The 17,304-nt window shown below is 49.1% G+C and overlaps 1 protein-coding gene across 9 annotated transcripts in view; it reads left to right on the top strand.

Annotated features, from left to right (window-relative positions):
• Positions 1-367, top strand: part of TLE3 (TLE family member 3, transcriptional corepressor) — a 136,590-nt gene extending 136,223 nt beyond the window's left edge. For all 9 annotated transcript variants that reach the window (XR_003913080.1, XR_003913079.1, XR_003913077.1 and 6 more), the window contains 2 exons: positions 23-180; positions 269-367. The gene's annotated coding sequence lies outside the window, so the exon portion shown is untranslated. The remainder of the gene's footprint in view (positions 1-22; positions 181-268) is intronic.
• Positions 368-17,304: the final 16,937 nt, after the last annotated feature.

Genomic DNA, 17,304 nt, shown 5'->3' with positions numbered 1-17,304 from the left:
CCTCTCCTTTTAATTCGTATAGCAACAGACACTCCGCTCTGTGTAGCCTGCTGACAGCCACCTTCTGGGCAGGGTGGTTACCCCCTCCTCTGGGCCCTTGGCACCTTCTTTCACCTCTGATACAGGCCTGACTGCACCATGTCACCTGTTAGCTCTCGACCTGCCTGTCTCCTTTGGAATGTAAGGTTCTCTTTATCTCTGTACCTCTGGCCACTAGCTCAGGCCTGGTACCTCCTAGGTGCTCCGTGTAATGTATTTTTTTTTTCAGGATAAAGGAATGAATGCATAAAGATTCAAAGACTCTGCCCTCAAGGGGCTGACAGTTTCCCTGGGAATATGAAATAAAAATAAGTTGACATGGAGCAGATGGGTTGCTGGCTCCTGTATCATCTACTGTGAAGACAGACACCAGCAACGCCAGGCTTCCCTGACTTCCTATCGATTCCTCCATCACAGAAGTTGGGTCCCATCATGGAAGAAACCAAGAGCTCAAGAAAGAGGCATTTTTATGCTTAGTAGCCTTTGTTATTAATTTGTCATCTACTAGGGCACCTGGGTGGCTTAGTTAAGTGTCCGACTTTGGCTCAGGTCATGATCTCACAGTTTGTGGGTTTGAGCCCCGTGTCGGGCTCTGTGCTGACAGCTCAGAGCCCGGAGCCTGCTTCAGAATCTGTGTGCCCCCCTCTCTCTGCCCCTTCCCTGCTCACAGTCTGTCTCTCTCTCTCAAAAATAAACATTAAAAAAATTTAATTTGTTATCTACCACAGTTTAGAGTCTGAAGTAATGAGAATAAATGTTATATAAAGCTATGGTTTGTAAATGTTCCGTGTGTATTGCTCTCTGAGCATGTCACATAAGAATTTAAATGGTCAGGGGCATCTGGGTGGCTCAGGCGATAAAATGTCTGACTCTGGATTTCAGCTTAGGTCATCATCTCGTGGTTCATGAGATCGAGCCCCATGTCAGGCTCTGTGCTGACACTGCAGAGCCTGCCTGAGTTCTCTCTCTCCCCCCACCCCCGCCCTTCTTCTTCTCTTTTTATTGTCTTTTCTAATAGGGATTATGAGCATGCATCTTGGGACCAGATTTCTGAGCTTAAATCCTGGCTCTTGCTACCTGCGTGACCTCCGTTTCTACACTGGCAAATTGGTAAGTACTAGGATCATAATTGTATCTGTCTATGTGGCCATGAGCCAAATTAGATGAGCAGACATTCAGGAAGACCAGTCGCTTTACCATCTTCATCCATTGTTATGCTCCTCACCCACTGGGTCTTCAATAAATGCTCGCTGAGTTGGAAACATACATAAAACTATTCTTCGGCTTTGAAAATTACAATAATGCTATCAGACATAGCTTTTGTAGATTCGATAGCAGATGATAAAAATAAAGTTCATCGTCAATGAATTGGGAATACGCATTCCTGCTCCAATGAGAATACAAACCAGATTAGTAATCCCTGGATCTGAAATGGATCCCAAAAATGGTTCTCCCAAGATGGCTGACTGGGACGCTCTGGGCGAGGCACATAACTGCAATGGTGCTGCATCTACTTGGACGGCGGCTGCATCCCTGCGTGCTCGTGCGTGCTGCTGGCCATCATTGGGGGGATGTGCAAGACTGGAAGCCCCTCCCCGGGAGGCATCCCAGAACAGTGGTGAGAGGTAGTGCAGGCTCGGGGCTTTAGGGAGCAAGGAGCACACCCCGGTCGTGGAGTTGGCCTTTGAGGGTGCCTGTGTGCATGCTGGTAGGGAGTGGGGAGACGGGGACCTCCCAGCTCCCAGGAATAGCCATCGTCAGCAGCCCCGTTGTCCTCAGGGACCAGCTACATTTATCTCCTCAGGAGTGGAATGCTCATTTTTTACCCATTCATGTGACTGCTCCTTTCTCAGGGGCTTCATGACCTCTGGCCTCACCTGGCAGATTTTCATTGTGTCCCCTTTCAATTCCAGGAGGAAAGTCTGGCTGAAGTCGTGACAGGTCCTGGGGTCACTGCTCCTTCCTCCGCGCCCACCTTCCGAGTTCAGCCAGGGACAGGCCCTTGCTTAAGCTGCAGCTGGTCTCTGCTTCCCTCGCTAGGGGTGACCTGGGCGCTACGTCCCTGAAGGGGGAGGCTGGGCCAGGCAGCCTAGGGTTGACGTGCCTCATGTCGTGGGCCTTGTCTGGTGGCTGGGTTCCCAGAGGGGAATCGGCAAAGGGCAGGCGGGTCACAGGTGGTGGAGGAAGGTTCTGGCGTGAGCTTGTCATGGACCTCCGAGGGCAACCTCTCCGGGCTGTTCTCAACGTCACTGTGGAGAAGAGACAGCTCTCTGCCTCCGCTGGGCCTCTGCTTCCGGCTGCCGCCATCTGTCTCCCTCTGGAAGTTTGGCTGGTGTCCCTAGCGTAGGGGTGTGGGTGGGTGGCTGCCTGAGGAACTGTGTGGCCTCGGCTCTCTCCCATGACAGGGAGCTCAAATGGGCTTCAGTGGGGGGGGGGGTCCCCGCCTGCGGAGGAAGGCGCCTCTTCTCAGGTGGGCCTTGACCGCAGCCGCCAAGGCCAGAGGGAGGGCCTCACGACCATCCTTGACAGGCTCTGAAGTATCTGTTTATACAGCTCAGGCTGTGTGCTCACTCCCTCCCTCCCCACAACACACACACACACACACACACACACACACACGGATGCATTGTATAATCACACTTTCCCTCTCACCTTAAAAAGAGAAAAAATATCAGAAAATATTTCCACTTTAATTGTCACGGGGAGAGCGTGACCCACTGGTTGCCTTGCCTGCCTGGTAATTTGCAGCCTTCTCCCAGCGCCTCACCGCACACACTGGGGGTGTGCAGCTGGCCTGGGGTTGGAGGAGTTGGAGGAGCAAATATACTGGTGCCTCCTCACCCACTGCAGTTCTGGGGGCAGGGGACCACCCATACGCCAGCTTTGAGGCGGGGGGCATGCGGCTGGGGTTCACCTTTACCAGGTACGTTTCTTGGGCAGTATTCTGTTCCTTTGAGCTCCGAGGCCCCCCCGCGTGTGCTCACCCCACTGTCACAGATCGTGGGCTGAGAAGGGGCAGGGCAAACAGCGGGGTGGGAGAAGGAAAGCCCATTCTTCCCACCCTGTGCAGCTCTGTGACTCCATTCACCCCCAGCTGGGCAAGAAGGGCTGTCCACATCGGCCTTCCACATGCAGTTTCAGACTGATATTCTGGCTCCATTTTCCCTCCTAGCTCATTGCTTACATGCTTCCAAACGTGAAGTCCAAGGTTCATTTAGCCTTCAGATGTGAGCTGGAGCGGGGGCACAGGTGAACATGGCATGGTGCTGCCCCCCACCGCAGCTCACTGGCTGGTGGGAGACTGATCACCACGTAGGTAGAGCCAGTATGGACATGGAGGTGGCTATCCAAGCACCAGAGAGGGACATCACCTCAGCCTAGGGGGATGGAGGTCACAGAAGGCTCCCAGCCAAGGCTCCAGGGGGCTGAATCTAAAAGAACAAGAAAAGGCTACCCCGTGGGCCCTTGAAACCACAGGGCACCCGGGGCCCAATGCCAGTCTTCTGGGCTCATTAAGAGCCTGCAGAAGGTTCTGAGACCCAGGAAGCCAATCACTGTGGGTTCCAAAGGAAAAGAAAACCACAAAATCAAAATGAGTAAATGGGCCATGAAATGCCTACAAAACGTGCTATTATGTCACCCAGTCAACTGCATCTCCGCTCGACTCCACGCTTATATATAAAATACACTTCATGTGGCATGTGGGTAAACCGAATGGGCTCGATGCGATCAGGGGTGAGGCCTGCACAACAGGGGCCGGGGGGACCGGGAGGAAGGCTGAGGCGGCCAGCTGGGGGTAGTCTCGTGGAGGAAAAGATCAGCAGGCGCACGTGGGGTTCGGCGCACCCCGTGGGGTTGGGGGGAGGTGTGGAACGGCGCTGCGGGACAGATCTGCGTGCAGGCGGGGCGGCTGGGTTCCAAGGACTGTGGCGGGGGGAGCAGGAGAGGCAGCTGGGGGACCCCCCCCCCGCCGAGGGGTCTGGGCGGGGTGGTTGGAGGGGGGGGCGCGCCGGTGGCTTCTTGGCATCCTGGATGGGAGCATCGATGGCGGCCCCGCGCCTCCTGCGCGCCCCTCGGCAGCCGCAGCCGGCGCCACCGAAGATAAACACGCTTCCCACAATTCACCGTGGTTTGTTTTCCCCTCCAACTCCAGATGGCCTATCCGGGGACGGCCGAGGCCCCTGGGTGCGGGCCGTTGCCGTTTTTGATGAGCTGTGCACATATGGATACCCAAACATCTGGAGTGGCCATGTGCTGCTCGGGGCAGGCCAGCCCCGGCGAGCCAATCGGCAGCCCCGGGGCGCCAGGGGGTGCTCGCAGCCCCGCCAGCCAGCGCCCATAAATTATTCATGACCGAGTTATTTGCGGTGCGAGGGGTCCATCAGCTACTTTGATTAAAAATCCAATGAGTAATGAATATGCAAGCGCCGGTGACTGCTCCGAGCAACAGATTTGTCAAATTGTCTATACTTCCCCGAGATAAAGGAAAATCTCCCGGGGTCCCGAAATTGAAAAACCGCACCGTCAAATCACAGCATTATCTTAATTATCAAATCTCCTTGGCCGCGCAAATACCCCCGCGTGAAGCTGAGCCGGGCGACGCGGGGGGAAGAAAGGGAGAGCGAGAGATGTATTTGTCTCCGAAACTGGGGGCCTGGTTAGTGAGAAACCGCCTGGTGGAGGAGAAGTGATTTTCATTCACATGGTGACTCCACAGCCATTTAATTATTTTAATTAGGCTTAATTAGTGGTAAATTTACAATGATATGCTTGATACCTGGCATTAAATCTTTCATGCATAAATGTTTTGTTAAAATGAGGAAAAGGCAAGTGGCATTTCGCCAGCAATTACTGCTGAATGTTCTAATGAAGGATTAGGCTCTGCGGTGATTCATGAAGACAGGCGGGCACCAAACTTGTTTGTGAGGCGCCCGCACACCATAACTCAAGTGTTCCCGCTAGCATCGTGGCTGTCCTTGTCACTTCAGGGAGCACCTGCACTGGGTGCCAGCCAGGGCCCTGGGGGCAGGGGGAGCCTTCTGGGTGCTGGCTTCTCAGCGGCTGAGAAGGAGCCACTCCACCTCACCATCCAGAGGCTTCTTCTGTCCGGGGTGGAAAGCCACGGCGATAGGGAGGGTCAGGTGTCACAGAGCAGGTGATCTCTGTGGCCCTGGCTAGTTTGTGAGTGGCAGGAATGTTCTGTCCCATGTGCTCTCCCTGCCTGGACTGAACCTGGCATAGATCAGGCACGCAGGATGCATTGGCCAGAATAGGTAGGACCCTCTGGGTCCCTGCTGCGGCCCAGCCTAGGACATCAAAGCTCTGAGCCACGACGGGTTGTAGTTTGGACAGAGTGAGTCTGAAGAGCCTGACAGGTGGTCTCCCCCACTGCCTTGTCTGGTCCAGAGGCCCAGTGTCTGCCCTGCTCCGCCCACCCCAGGAAATGGGTTGCGCTCAGCCTCACCTGCTGCCTTCCCCTCAAAGTGGGGGCACAGCACCTGACACCTGTACCAAGAAGACGTGTCAGAGAGAGCCAGGTGGACAGAAGGGAGGGGGCAAGAGCAGGAAGGGAGCAGGTGACACAGATTCTCCCAGCCTGCCGCACAGCCCTGTAATGCCCTCACATTGGGCTGGCCCTGGCCACATGCTCGTTCAGTCCCTGGCAGAAGTCAGAAGTCCAGAGTGTGACCCCAGGGGTCCGTTGGTGGTTCCACACTTCACTTCTGCAACCCTCCCACCCCACTCGCTCCCTGGCAGCCACCACTCCTTCTGCCAGCAGGGAGCCCGTGCCTGGCATGTCAATGATGCCTGAGGGCATGCCCTCACTTCCTGCCTCCCTTCTCCCCATCCTGCACTTGACCCCGAGTCACCTCCTTCCCGGGCTCCCCTACCCTCCATTCCCTTCTCATTAGCTTAAGCTCCTCTTAACTCAGTGCTAATTCTTTTGGTTCTGACTTAACCATGTCCCCGGAGAGCCCTGATGTTATGTTTCTTAAGCCCATTTTCAATCTCCAGACCACAGGGTTATGTTTCTTGGTTTTAGCCTCTTCATGAGCTTTCAGAATTTTTGACCTCAGCTTTTCTCACCCTTTGCAAGAAAAGATATGACTGCTAATAAGGAGGACTTTCTTTCTTTTTTTTTTTATTTCATTTTACTTGTTCAGGGAGTGTGTGTGCAGCCTGTCAAGTGGCTCTGTCTTCCAAGTTGTCACTGCTTGTATCCACCAGAATGGAAGTTCCATGAGGGCAGGGACCTCAGGGGTCTTGTTTTCTATTTCCCTCTAGCCTGCCGTAGTGCTTGGCCTTCACTGGGCACGCAGTCTCCCCGGAATTGGCAAATGATCAGATCTCGCTTAGTGTGTGTGTTCACGTGTCCAAGTGAAAGGCTCCATCTCCAGGAGTGAGAACAGAATCCACCTCCTAACCCTGAGACACACAGGTATTTGTTGGCGGGGGGTGGGGAGGTGGAGGGGGGGATCCTTAGCATACATAATTCTATTTATTCCAACAGGGCAGATGTAGACACCCTAAGATAATGCCCCATATTTATCCTGTCATTTTGGGTCTGCCTCCCTCTCGGATACAATGGCGCACTCCCTGTCCCATGATCCTCTTTGAGAAACAGTGATTTCGGGGCTGACCAGGCTGGATTGTGGTTGGGGCCAGAATATGAGAGCCCCAAGCAAGAGACAATTAGGGATAGGAGGGAGCCTTTCAGATGTAGGGGAGAGCTGTGAGGTGCTGGTGGAGGGGGAATGGCCCCTGTGGGGGAATGTGAAGTCCCCAAAGGGTCATTTTCATACATCGTGGGACAGATTCACAGGCTCAACTCTTATTACGTCAGATCATGTGGGGCTGGGGAAGACTTTCTCCCCTTCAGGTAGAGGTGACAGGCAAGATCTGACTGCAAGGGAACACTCTGCTGTAGATGAGGAAGGGTCGACATTCACGGACTATGGGATGGAAGCTACTAGAAGGGTACTGGGAAGAAGGAAGGCCTCAGATGGTTTGCTGTTTAATACAATCACAATGATGGATGCCCAATAAATGTGGCAGAGTGAACATATGTTTACTCTCACTCCCTCCCCAAACCCTACTAAAATAACAATGAAAGAATAAAAATAGAGGCATAAATCCACATTGGGCATGAGTAAGAGGAAATGACATCACACAAGGGATCCCAATAAAATTTGTGACGCTGGGAAGTAGAACTGGTGACAGATAACTCATCAGGTGGGAGACAGCCAGGGCCCCTCTAAAGGCAAGGGAGTGGTGGCGGGCTGAGGAGATGAAATGAGGCAAACTCTTCCCCACTACAGAACCCCAGAAAGGGGTGCCTGGGTGGCTCAGTCAGTTGTCTGACTCTTGACTTCAGCTCAGGTCATGATCTCATGGTTTGTGAGTTCGAGCCCCAAACGAGGGTCTGTGTTGACAGCACAGAGTTGGCAGAGTAGGCTTCGGATTCTGTCTCTCCCTCTCTCTCTGCCCCTCCCCCACTCATGCCCTCCCTCAAAAAGAAATGAATGAAAACAAATTTTAAAAAATAGAACCCCAGAAAGACTTAGGAACTGGAAGCAGGGAGGACCCCCGGAAGCCGAGGGGTGAGGGGTGGTGCTGAACACAGAACTGGTAGGAAATGCACAGTATACGAGCCATAGTGGAGCACCCAGAGCCCACTCAGAACCCATTTCCCCAGCATCTGGGAGTGTAGAGATAGAGTGAGAGGAAACAGAGCATGAGCCGGGAGGGTCAGAGAGAGAGAAGGAGACACAGAATCTGAAGCAGGTTCCAGGCTCTGAGCTGTCAGCACAGAGCTCAACGCGGGGCTTGAACCCACCAACCATGAGATCGTGACCTGAGCTGGATGCTCAACCAACTGAGCCACCCAGGTGCCCCTCTTGGGGTAATTGTTAAAACGTTCACTCAAGGCACACTGGAATGGGGTAGTAGGGGAAGGTAGTACTGTGGTGGGGGCAATATTCGAGACATTTGAGAAGTTCTGATGAAGTAGTAATTAAAGAGACTATCAAGTTAAATGGCTACCGCTAAGGGCAATCAATGCATTGGAGAAAGAAAGAAAGGCTGAGGGTGATTAATCACCAATTAAAGGCTAAGTCTGAAAGTCAGGGAGCCCAATCGGCAGCACAGAAAAAGACTTTAACTCTTACAACTAGAGGGCAAGAGAAGCTGAGGACCAGATCCATGACTTAATTATAAGGGAAGCAGATTTCTAGAGGAGATTGAATTCTTGAACTCAGAAGGTCAGTCAGGTCAAGGTCAGGGCCATGCCTTGGGAGGAGCAGGACCCTGGGACCTGGATGGGGCCATCCAGGTAGAGGCACTCCAAAGTCTTCAATCTCCAGATCCCTCTGAACCTTGTGGGCCCATCGAAGTTGTGCTTTTTTTTCTGTTAAAATATAGCAATCCTCTCTTGCCTGGAGGTGATGCAAAGACCCCTCCCCTGCAAGGCAGTGCAAAACCCTCCGAGGACCTACTTCTAGCATCGCTGGCCATCACCACGTCTATCACAAGTGGGAGGAACACGGCGGGGGACAGGTAACAAATGGAGTCTTACCCTGGTACTTCATGACAGGTCAACTAAGTCTACAGACCTACCCATTGTTCATTTCCCGGACTCCAAATGTAGACTTGTAATGGACACACTTAGTGGTTGACAGAACTAGTGTTTGACATGTGGCATTGAGAGTTACCACAGTGAAGGCCAAGTGGAAGCCTTTTAATGGCCACCTAGGGCCGAGGCAGTAAATGGAAATCAGTATCATATTCCACAGGGAATGGAACCCTGAGAAGGCAGGTCACTTGAGCAGCACAGGGTGTGCCAGAGCAGTCACAGTCTCTGTCATGGTCATGGTCACAGTAGGCTGCCCAGATGCCCCTCAGGCTTCAGGTACTCACTTCCCCAGCTTGCTGGGGGTATTGATGGCTCTCAGCTCAGGTCTGTCTCCAGGACTTGCTCTTAATTAAAGAGAATTCTCTTGCCCAAGGTCACTACCCCTCCCTGTGGGGTGGTGGGTAGCCCACTTCCCTTGACTGGGCAATGAGGGAATGTAAAGGCCCAGCCCTCTTGCCTCAAGGCCAGGCAATTCAGGGAGATCATTCCAGCCCCAGGGCTCTCTGGGATTGGCTGAGTCTTTCTTGGTGACTGCAGTTCCTCTCCTCCCTCTGCCCAATCCTGCTTCCCTCTCTCTGGCATGGTGACGACCCACAGGCACAACTTAGAGTCTATTTTCCAGGGACTGTTCTGGTAGGGTCTGTAACAGAAAAAGTTTGACCATGGACTTCCTCCCACAAAAAGCCACTGTGCTTTCCCCAGCCAGCAGAAAAGAGCTTTGCTCTCAGAAAAGCTAAACAGGAGAGCGCTGGCTTTGGGGAAAGTAGGTGCCACCAAAGGTGAGGTGTCTTGCACTTGGCTCCCAGAATGCTGGAGGCCAGGTTGAGCATCACCTTCATATTCCTTCCCTAGTGGATGACTTTTCTTCAGGGAAACCAACAGGCCCAAGAGAAAATTCTTACAGATCCTGGTGGAGGGAGTACCATAAGGACGGGCTGCTCTTGATCTTGTCATCTGATAGTGAAGCCACCCACCCAGGCTCTGAGCGTGTCTGAACACCTTTTGGCATCTTATAAGTACACATGGATGTGAAGACAGGAATTACCAGGTACTTGAGGACAATCTCTAACTTGAAAGGCAGATGTCAACATGGAAGCGATGGAAAGGGAACTCAGGAGAAGGAGAAACAGTGTAGGGAATGAATGAGAACTTCCAACAGAAAAGTAAAACCTCAGAGAAAGACATAGTGTCGATGCAACAAAAACGGGATGCTAAGCATCCTGAGCAGTCAGAGCAATTCTGGAGATTCAAAGTCTCACTGCAGAAGTAAAAACCGTGACGGAAGTGTAAGTGTGCATGTGAGTGTGCATGAGTGTGAGTGTATGTCTGAGTGTGGGTCGGACACGTGTGTGGGGGGGTGTGTGAGTGAGAACAGGTATATGAAACACTTAAATCTCCATCTTGCAGGGAGGGAAGAGTTTAGACGACCTCTAAAATTTTTTTTTAAACTGAGAAGTGGAAGTGTAAACATTTTACTTAAGTATGAAGAGAGGGATGCCTGGGAGGTTTAATCAGTTGAGAGTCCAACTCTTGGTTTCGGGTTCAGGTCATGATCTCAAGTTTCAGGAGTTCGAGCCCCGAATCGGGCTCTGTGCTGGCAGCACAGAGCCTGCTTGGGATTCTCTCTATCCCTCTCTCTCTCTATGCCCCTTCCCTGCATGCACTCTCTCAAAATAAATAAGCTTTAAAAAAAGGAAATATGAAGAGAAATACAAGGAGATGTAGCTAAAAAGTGATGCTTTTCACTGAAAGCCCTGTGGAACTGCTGGACAGTTTAAAGGTAATACGTGTATTAGCTTGTTTAAAATGCAAATTAAAAATTTTTAAAAGTGACTTCCAGGCCATCTGCTCCTTGGGGAACCTTAGGTGAGTGTCTTCCCCGTTTATAAAATAAAGTCCAGGCCACTTGCTTTTTCAGGCTGTTCTGAGCATTCGGCCAGATGATAAACACAAAACACGTTCTCTACCTGGAAAGCTCTGTGCGAATGAAGCTAGCACGGTCACGAACGTTCCGCCCGTTGCTGGATTTGGCCAGCGAGAGAAGTGGCAACGGTTGTGCTTTTCGGATGGTGGTGTTCAAAAAGGCAAATCCCTTTTCGTTGTAAAGGCTTTAAATGTCTCATTCTGAGACAGATTGTCTCATCAGAAATACTAACATATCTGGAGGATTCGCAAACCAGCCACCAGCTAAATTTGCTGCCTCCTAAAATAGTTTTGAGATGTCTTTAGGACAGGCCCGCTCCCAAACATTCACGAAGGCAGCCAAGGCTGTCTTTGGTGCTCCCACGGCAGGCGCTCCTGGCCTGCAATCTCTGCATCTCTCACCTCAGACACCCCCGTCCCCTCTGCCCTTCTCCTGCTCCTTCTCTCCAGACAAAACCAGCTCTCTGGGAGGAACTGAGATCCTAACCACACTGCAGATTATGATATAACTGGCCAGCAGTAGCTTATGTCAAACTACCCCTTTCCCAGAAGAATGTGCATTTGAACATGGAATAATAAAGTACTATGATAAAGAAATAAAGCTCTAATGGTGAAGTAATGCAGAAACTAGACATTAAAGGCCTATATTTTGGAAAGTGATGGCATTCTAGTCCGTCTAAAATTATATCACAGCCATAAACAGAGTTGGAATCTCTATTTCTACACATAGGCAGCCCTCTTCTGGGACCCCAGACGCCATGGATGCACTTCAGATTAACGGAATCCTGGGACTTCTTAGAGATGGTCATTCAGAGGAATCTTTTCAAGCCTTCTTCCCGGTACAAGAAGTCCATTCCCAGCATCCCTTGACCTATGATCATTCACTGTCCATGCCAATGGCAAACTTTTTCCTTCAAGACCGAGCTTCATGTGACTGTGGATGGTCTTTATTATTAGGAAGGACTTCTTTGTACCAGTTTGAATTTTGATTCCCCTGATTTTAATCCATTGGTCCCATTCCCCAACTCTGGAACCAAAAGGAACAGCAACTGGAGCCTCTTTGGTTTATGTGAAGACATTGTTCGGGTTGGTGATTTCCAAAGTGTGCTCCGTTGAACACTAGTTCTAAGGGACGCTGCTAAGAGGCATGCGCCGAAACGGTCGGACGGTCAAACAGGTTTGGAGAATGCTGAGCTAACTGAGTTGCACAGATTTCTTTACTGCCGGACTTCTGGGGCCTCTCATAAGCTAATGCACCAAACCGTGCTCCAAGAATGGGATTTAGAATGCTCTGTTGTCAAACTCGGGTGACCTGAGCACGCTCCTGGAGTGGGTGCCTTGTGGGATTAGTGTTGGGGCATCACGAGTCCTGCAGAAGGAGCTCTGTGCTGGGAATCGTGGGTGTGTAGAGGCCAGCCCCCACCAGCTCACAACAGCCGCCGGTGCTCGCCTCTCCCCAGCCCCGCGTTTTGCGATGGCGCGTTGGGAGCTTGAAATTGGCCACAGTGGAAGTGTTTACACAACATCAACTGGCGAATGCTACAATTCTCGGATTCTCAGAGAGCTCATCGTTAAACAGTTACCAGCGCACCACTCAGCCAGACGCCTTGGGTCAAAAACCACCAGATACTAGACCGAGAGCAAGTCATCGTGCCTTTCTGGGTCCCCCCACCCCCCACCCGCCGTCTGCCATAATGCATAAGCTCAGCCTTCCTCTTCTGCTCTGAGACCCTGCGGCTCCTCTCAGAGCCTGCGGCCTTTCTAGGTTCAATGTCTGCTCGCCCATTCCTCAGATATCATGATTACTCAATTTCTTACCACCCTGGCTGGCAGCTCAAGATGCCAAATGGCATCTGTGTGGTCAGTTTCCTTTAGAAGTGGACGTTTCTGGAAGGAGACACCACCTTCCAGATATACCCCGAGTGGTGTGAGCTGGTGAGCTATAGAGCACCCCGATGAGGGTCAGAGGCACCTGGAGGGAGAAGACTCCTTCCAAAGGCAGTCCAACGTCTTCTAAGTGGTTTATTTCTGCCACCAGCATGACTACTCCTGTGTCTCACACTCACACCGGGCGTCATTAGAGGTGAAGCATCCTCATTCTAAGGTGCAGTGTGCACCCTATCTCCTGAGTGACCTTGACTAATTAAGACTCTCTGTGGCTCACTCAGTTTCCTTAGCCATAATCTTGGGAAATAATAGCACTTAGCTATGTGGTTATTATCGGGATTAAATGAGAACACATGTTAAGCACTGAGGACAGGGTCTGGCACGTAAGCGCTCAACAAAGAACAGCTTGCATAACTTGTTGTTGTTAATCAATTATAACACTCTTTCCCGCTGTCTTAGATGCCCTTGGTGCCCTGCCCAGTTCTTCCAACTCCCAGCTGTTGTGAGTTTGGGATCCTAATATCTCCCAGCTGCACTCTTCTCTGGACCATCTCCCTCAGCAGCTGGAAATCTCCTCTTCAGGGGACACCGGGAGGTCACAGTCTCCCCCCACCTACCGTCAGAGTCAGCCATTGCCAGCAACTGACGACGCAGGGATATGTCAAAGGTCTTGTCTCACTGGGGGATGGCTCTGTAGTAGTATTTACAGGCCAGGGCCCCGCGTAGATTAGGCTTTAGCTGAGACCATGTCTTTGTTCAGCTCCTTCACCTCCATCCCGCATTTTCTCAAGAGAGTAGCCAGGTTTCTCTGAACCGTTCCCCCCATAAAGGAGGTACATAGGAATATCTGTTTTGGGATCTGTTTCTAGGAACCACATTGAAGATACCCACTGAACCTGCATACAACCTGGACATGGCATTTTACACAAGGACAAAAGAGGAAAGCTGTGTGTCTTGACCTGAGCTCTGAAGAGTGGGGACTCCCCCCGATTGTTTATCATGCAAGCCTGTATCATGTGAGGGGTGAAGCTATGTCACGGTACTGCCTACATGATCTGGGAATCCCCAAATCTACAGTTAACATAAAATTGATGCTAAGATGGAGAGGGAATGCCCCAGGGGTATTGAATGGAAGCAAACTCAGACCCTGGCAACATGCCATCAACCCAAATTATTCTCCACATATAAAGCTCTGTTGACAGTAGTCTCATAATCCTACCTAAGAAAACACACGAGGAATCCATTCACCTTGAATGACAGTCAGGAGACCCAACAAAGAAAAATATTAGAAGTTAACACCTTCCACCAAAAAAACTCTAGGTAGCAGAACTACTAGTCTCTCAAGATGAGCATGCTTGAAATGAATACATATGTAAAAAGAGGAACTGATACTATATCAAGATCATGGCAATATGAGAAAATGATTTTCATGCTGCAAAAGAAGCCAATGGAATTTTTAGAAATGAAAAAATATATGCTCATTGATGTAAAAAAGGGGATGAGTTAAAGAGTGGATTAGATACAATTGGAGAGAGGTTTAGTGAACTTGAAAATATATCTGAGGAAAATACTTAACATCAAGTTAGAGATAGAAATAGGGATGAGTACTTAGGATATATGGATGGAAGATGAGAAGACACCATGTACATCTAACTGGGGTTACCAAAGGAGCATAGAGAGAATGAGAGAAAGCCAACATTAGACAACATAATACATAAAAAGATATTTCAGAATTGCTGATAAGCATTAATCCTCAGACTCGGGAATCACAGATAGTCTCAATCAGGATAAATATAAACAAATCCACTCTTTGAACACCACACATTATATTAAAACTTCAGAGCACCAAAGACACAAAGATCTTCAGAGAGAGAACAAAGACAGAAATTATTATAAAGGAATTAGCAACTCTAGAACAATATCACCTTTCAATAGCATCTATAGAAATAAGAAGAAAATGGAATAGTGTCTTCAAAGAGTTGAGAGGAAAAAACCTGCCAGATTAGAATTCTAATTAAGAGTCAGAAACATGGAAAGTCATTTCATGGATAAAGAGAGTTTCCTTTTTTTTTTTTTTAAATGCTTATTTATCTATTTTTGAGGGGTGGGGAGAGAGTTTGAGCAGGGAGGGGCAGTGAGAGAGGGAGACACAGAATCCGAAGCAGGCTCCAGGCTCTGAGCTGTCAGCACAGAGGCCCATGCAGGGCTCCAACCCATGAACTGTGAGATCATGACTTGAGCCAAAGCCAGACTCCCAACTGACTGAGCCACCCAGGCGCCTCTGGGCTTTCTATTAACAGGTCTTCTGTCAAAGACTTATGTCAGGATTATTCTAGGAAGAAGGAAATTTTACCTAGAAGGAAGAACTGAGGTACAAAGAGAATTGTTAAACAAACAAAAAATGATAAACATGTGGACATATCCAATCAAATATATCCTATAGTGATGATATTAAATAATTTTATTAAATATAAAACAATGTGAAACTAAAGTACTGGGTAAGAATAGCATGTAAGATAGGAAGAGGACTAAAAAAAAAAAATACCAAATACCTTTAAAAAAGATCAGAAAAGGCCAATAGTGGTTAAAGTATCTTAAGGTCTTACATTATTTGATGATATGGATTTTCATTACCTGCAGACTTTATTACATCAAGCATGAATGTTTAAAAAATTAAGGGCAACTACTAAAAAAGAAATGTACAAGCTCCAAACCAGTAAAAGGAAAAGAAGAGGAAGAAGGAGAAAGATCACTCAAACAAATACATGGAAGAAAAGGAAATATAGAAAGAGGAGGGTGAAAAAGAACGCAAAAAAATAAAACAGTACATGTAAATCCATATAAATTACTAATCATAATATATTTCCGTGGATTTAAATTTCTGGTTAAAATAGAAAATGTCAGATCAGATTAAAAATTTTCAGCTCTCTATTGTTTCTATGACATGCATGCATCATAAAGACACTGAAAAGTGGAAAACAGAGGAAAGGAAAGCAGAGCTGAGATAGGAAAAGAGAGTCTCCTGATAGCCTCAATCAGACCTCAGAATCCAGCCTTTAGCCCTTGCATATCCAGTTATGAGAACGCATAAACATCCTAGTTCTTCCTCCAGTTTGTCATCTTGCATGCGTTGGATATTTTCACCTGCAGCCAGAAGATGACTGATCAATGCAAAAGTGTACACGTGCAGCTTGGGGTGCCGGTCACCTGAAGACAGGCAAGATGAGAGCCATGTTTTAGGAGACCTTGGAAAGAGGCAGTGGACAAGGCGATCATTCCGGCAGGAGGTGAGGAGAGCTGGACCAAGGAAGCATTCAATACAACTGGAGAAGAAACGGGAATGTTCCCAGAAACCTGAGTTGAAAGTTTGACTTGTCGAACCCTAAAAGCCTTCCTTTGCCCCTGAGAACATGCTAGACTTTCTAAGACATTTATTGTAGGGCTTCCCTGTTCAGAGGAGAACCCTTTGAAAATATTTCCAGGTGCTCCACCCGCCTAACCGAGGTCATTAACAAAAACAAAATGAACAAATACCAAGAGCAAGAATATTTCAGGGACACCTTAGATCGAAGTGATGGGGATGTCTGAGAATCATTAATTCTGGAACAAGAGCTCAATAAATATAAATAAAGCTATGCCCTATATCTAAGACTAGTTGATTTATACATTTTTGATGGAAATCCAGGAATGTGGGTGTCTGCAAATGGGACCCGCAGCACTTCTGCTGTCCTTCATTTTTCTTATATGTTAAATGAGGGTTTTGACCAGCTCTCCAACGTTTTTTCTCACTTTGAAATTCTTTGAGATTATTAAAAAAATTTTCTTTCAAGTGTGAGATAACCTGAGTAGAGAAATACATGTGGTTCATTCTATGCCTTCAAGTGTGTGTGTATGTGTGTGTGTGTGCGCGTGCGTGCACGCGCATGTGTGTGATCAACAACATGTGTGTCGGCATTTCCCCTCCATGTCTCACTACAGCCCTGGACATCTATCTGTGTGTGCACACGATCATTTGTTCCGTCTTCCCTCTCCTCCTCCTCCTGCTGCCTCCCTTTTCCTCTCCCTGCAATGTTGTGAAATGCATGAACATTTCTCAGTTATGTGATGTTCTCAGCAGGAGGATGGAGCCAAATAATGGTGTTTCTAGTTATTACTCTGATGAATCACAGGGGAACAGCCTCCACCAACGTAGAATGGCTTACAAAGAATATGTTCATTCAATTAAAAAAAAAAAGAAATTGAAAAGTAAGATACTGCCAACATGGGGCTCTGAGTGATGGAGGGTTTATGCACTGACTCCATTTGCAATTCAAGCAAGTGACACACCAGAGAGGCACCAGGGAGCAAACTCCTTGGAATGGGGGAAGGGTTCCCACTGCCAGCTAAAAGTCCTGTGCCTCTGGTGAAGTTTCTAGAACAAGGAAGGGGAAGTGTAGATAGTCCTTGGCTTCCTTCAGTCTCATTTGGACAGAAGATTCTGTTCCAGAGATGCTGTGATTGCTCTCAGGGACAACTGGGTGACCTGTAGCCTCTACTGCCCAGGCAGCCATGTTTTATACCACGCAATTCCCTGCCCCATCCCCTCAGCTGATGGGCTCAGGTATGAACACCCTGGTAGCCTATGAGGTAACCTAGTATGAAAAGATGAGCCATGCCAGTCAGATGCCATTTCTCTGACCTTGGACCCGCGCTTGGACCTGGTACCAAGAATGAAGAGTTGCCGGCAGAGGCTGTGGAGGAGAGTTGCGTCATGGTGGCCAGGTACAAATCGAAGTCAGGAAGGAGCAGAGCGTCAAAAAGACAGGGGATGGGAGTCAGGAGAA

This window comes from Suricata suricatta, chromosome 9, assembly GCF_006229205.1.
Source record: "Suricata suricatta isolate VVHF042 chromosome 9, meerkat_22Aug2017_6uvM2_HiC, whole genome shotgun sequence".
Classification (NCBI taxonomy): Eukaryota; Metazoa; Chordata; class Mammalia; order Carnivora; family Herpestidae; genus Suricata; species Suricata suricatta.
This window is presented reverse-complemented; position numbering and strand designations above follow the sequence as displayed.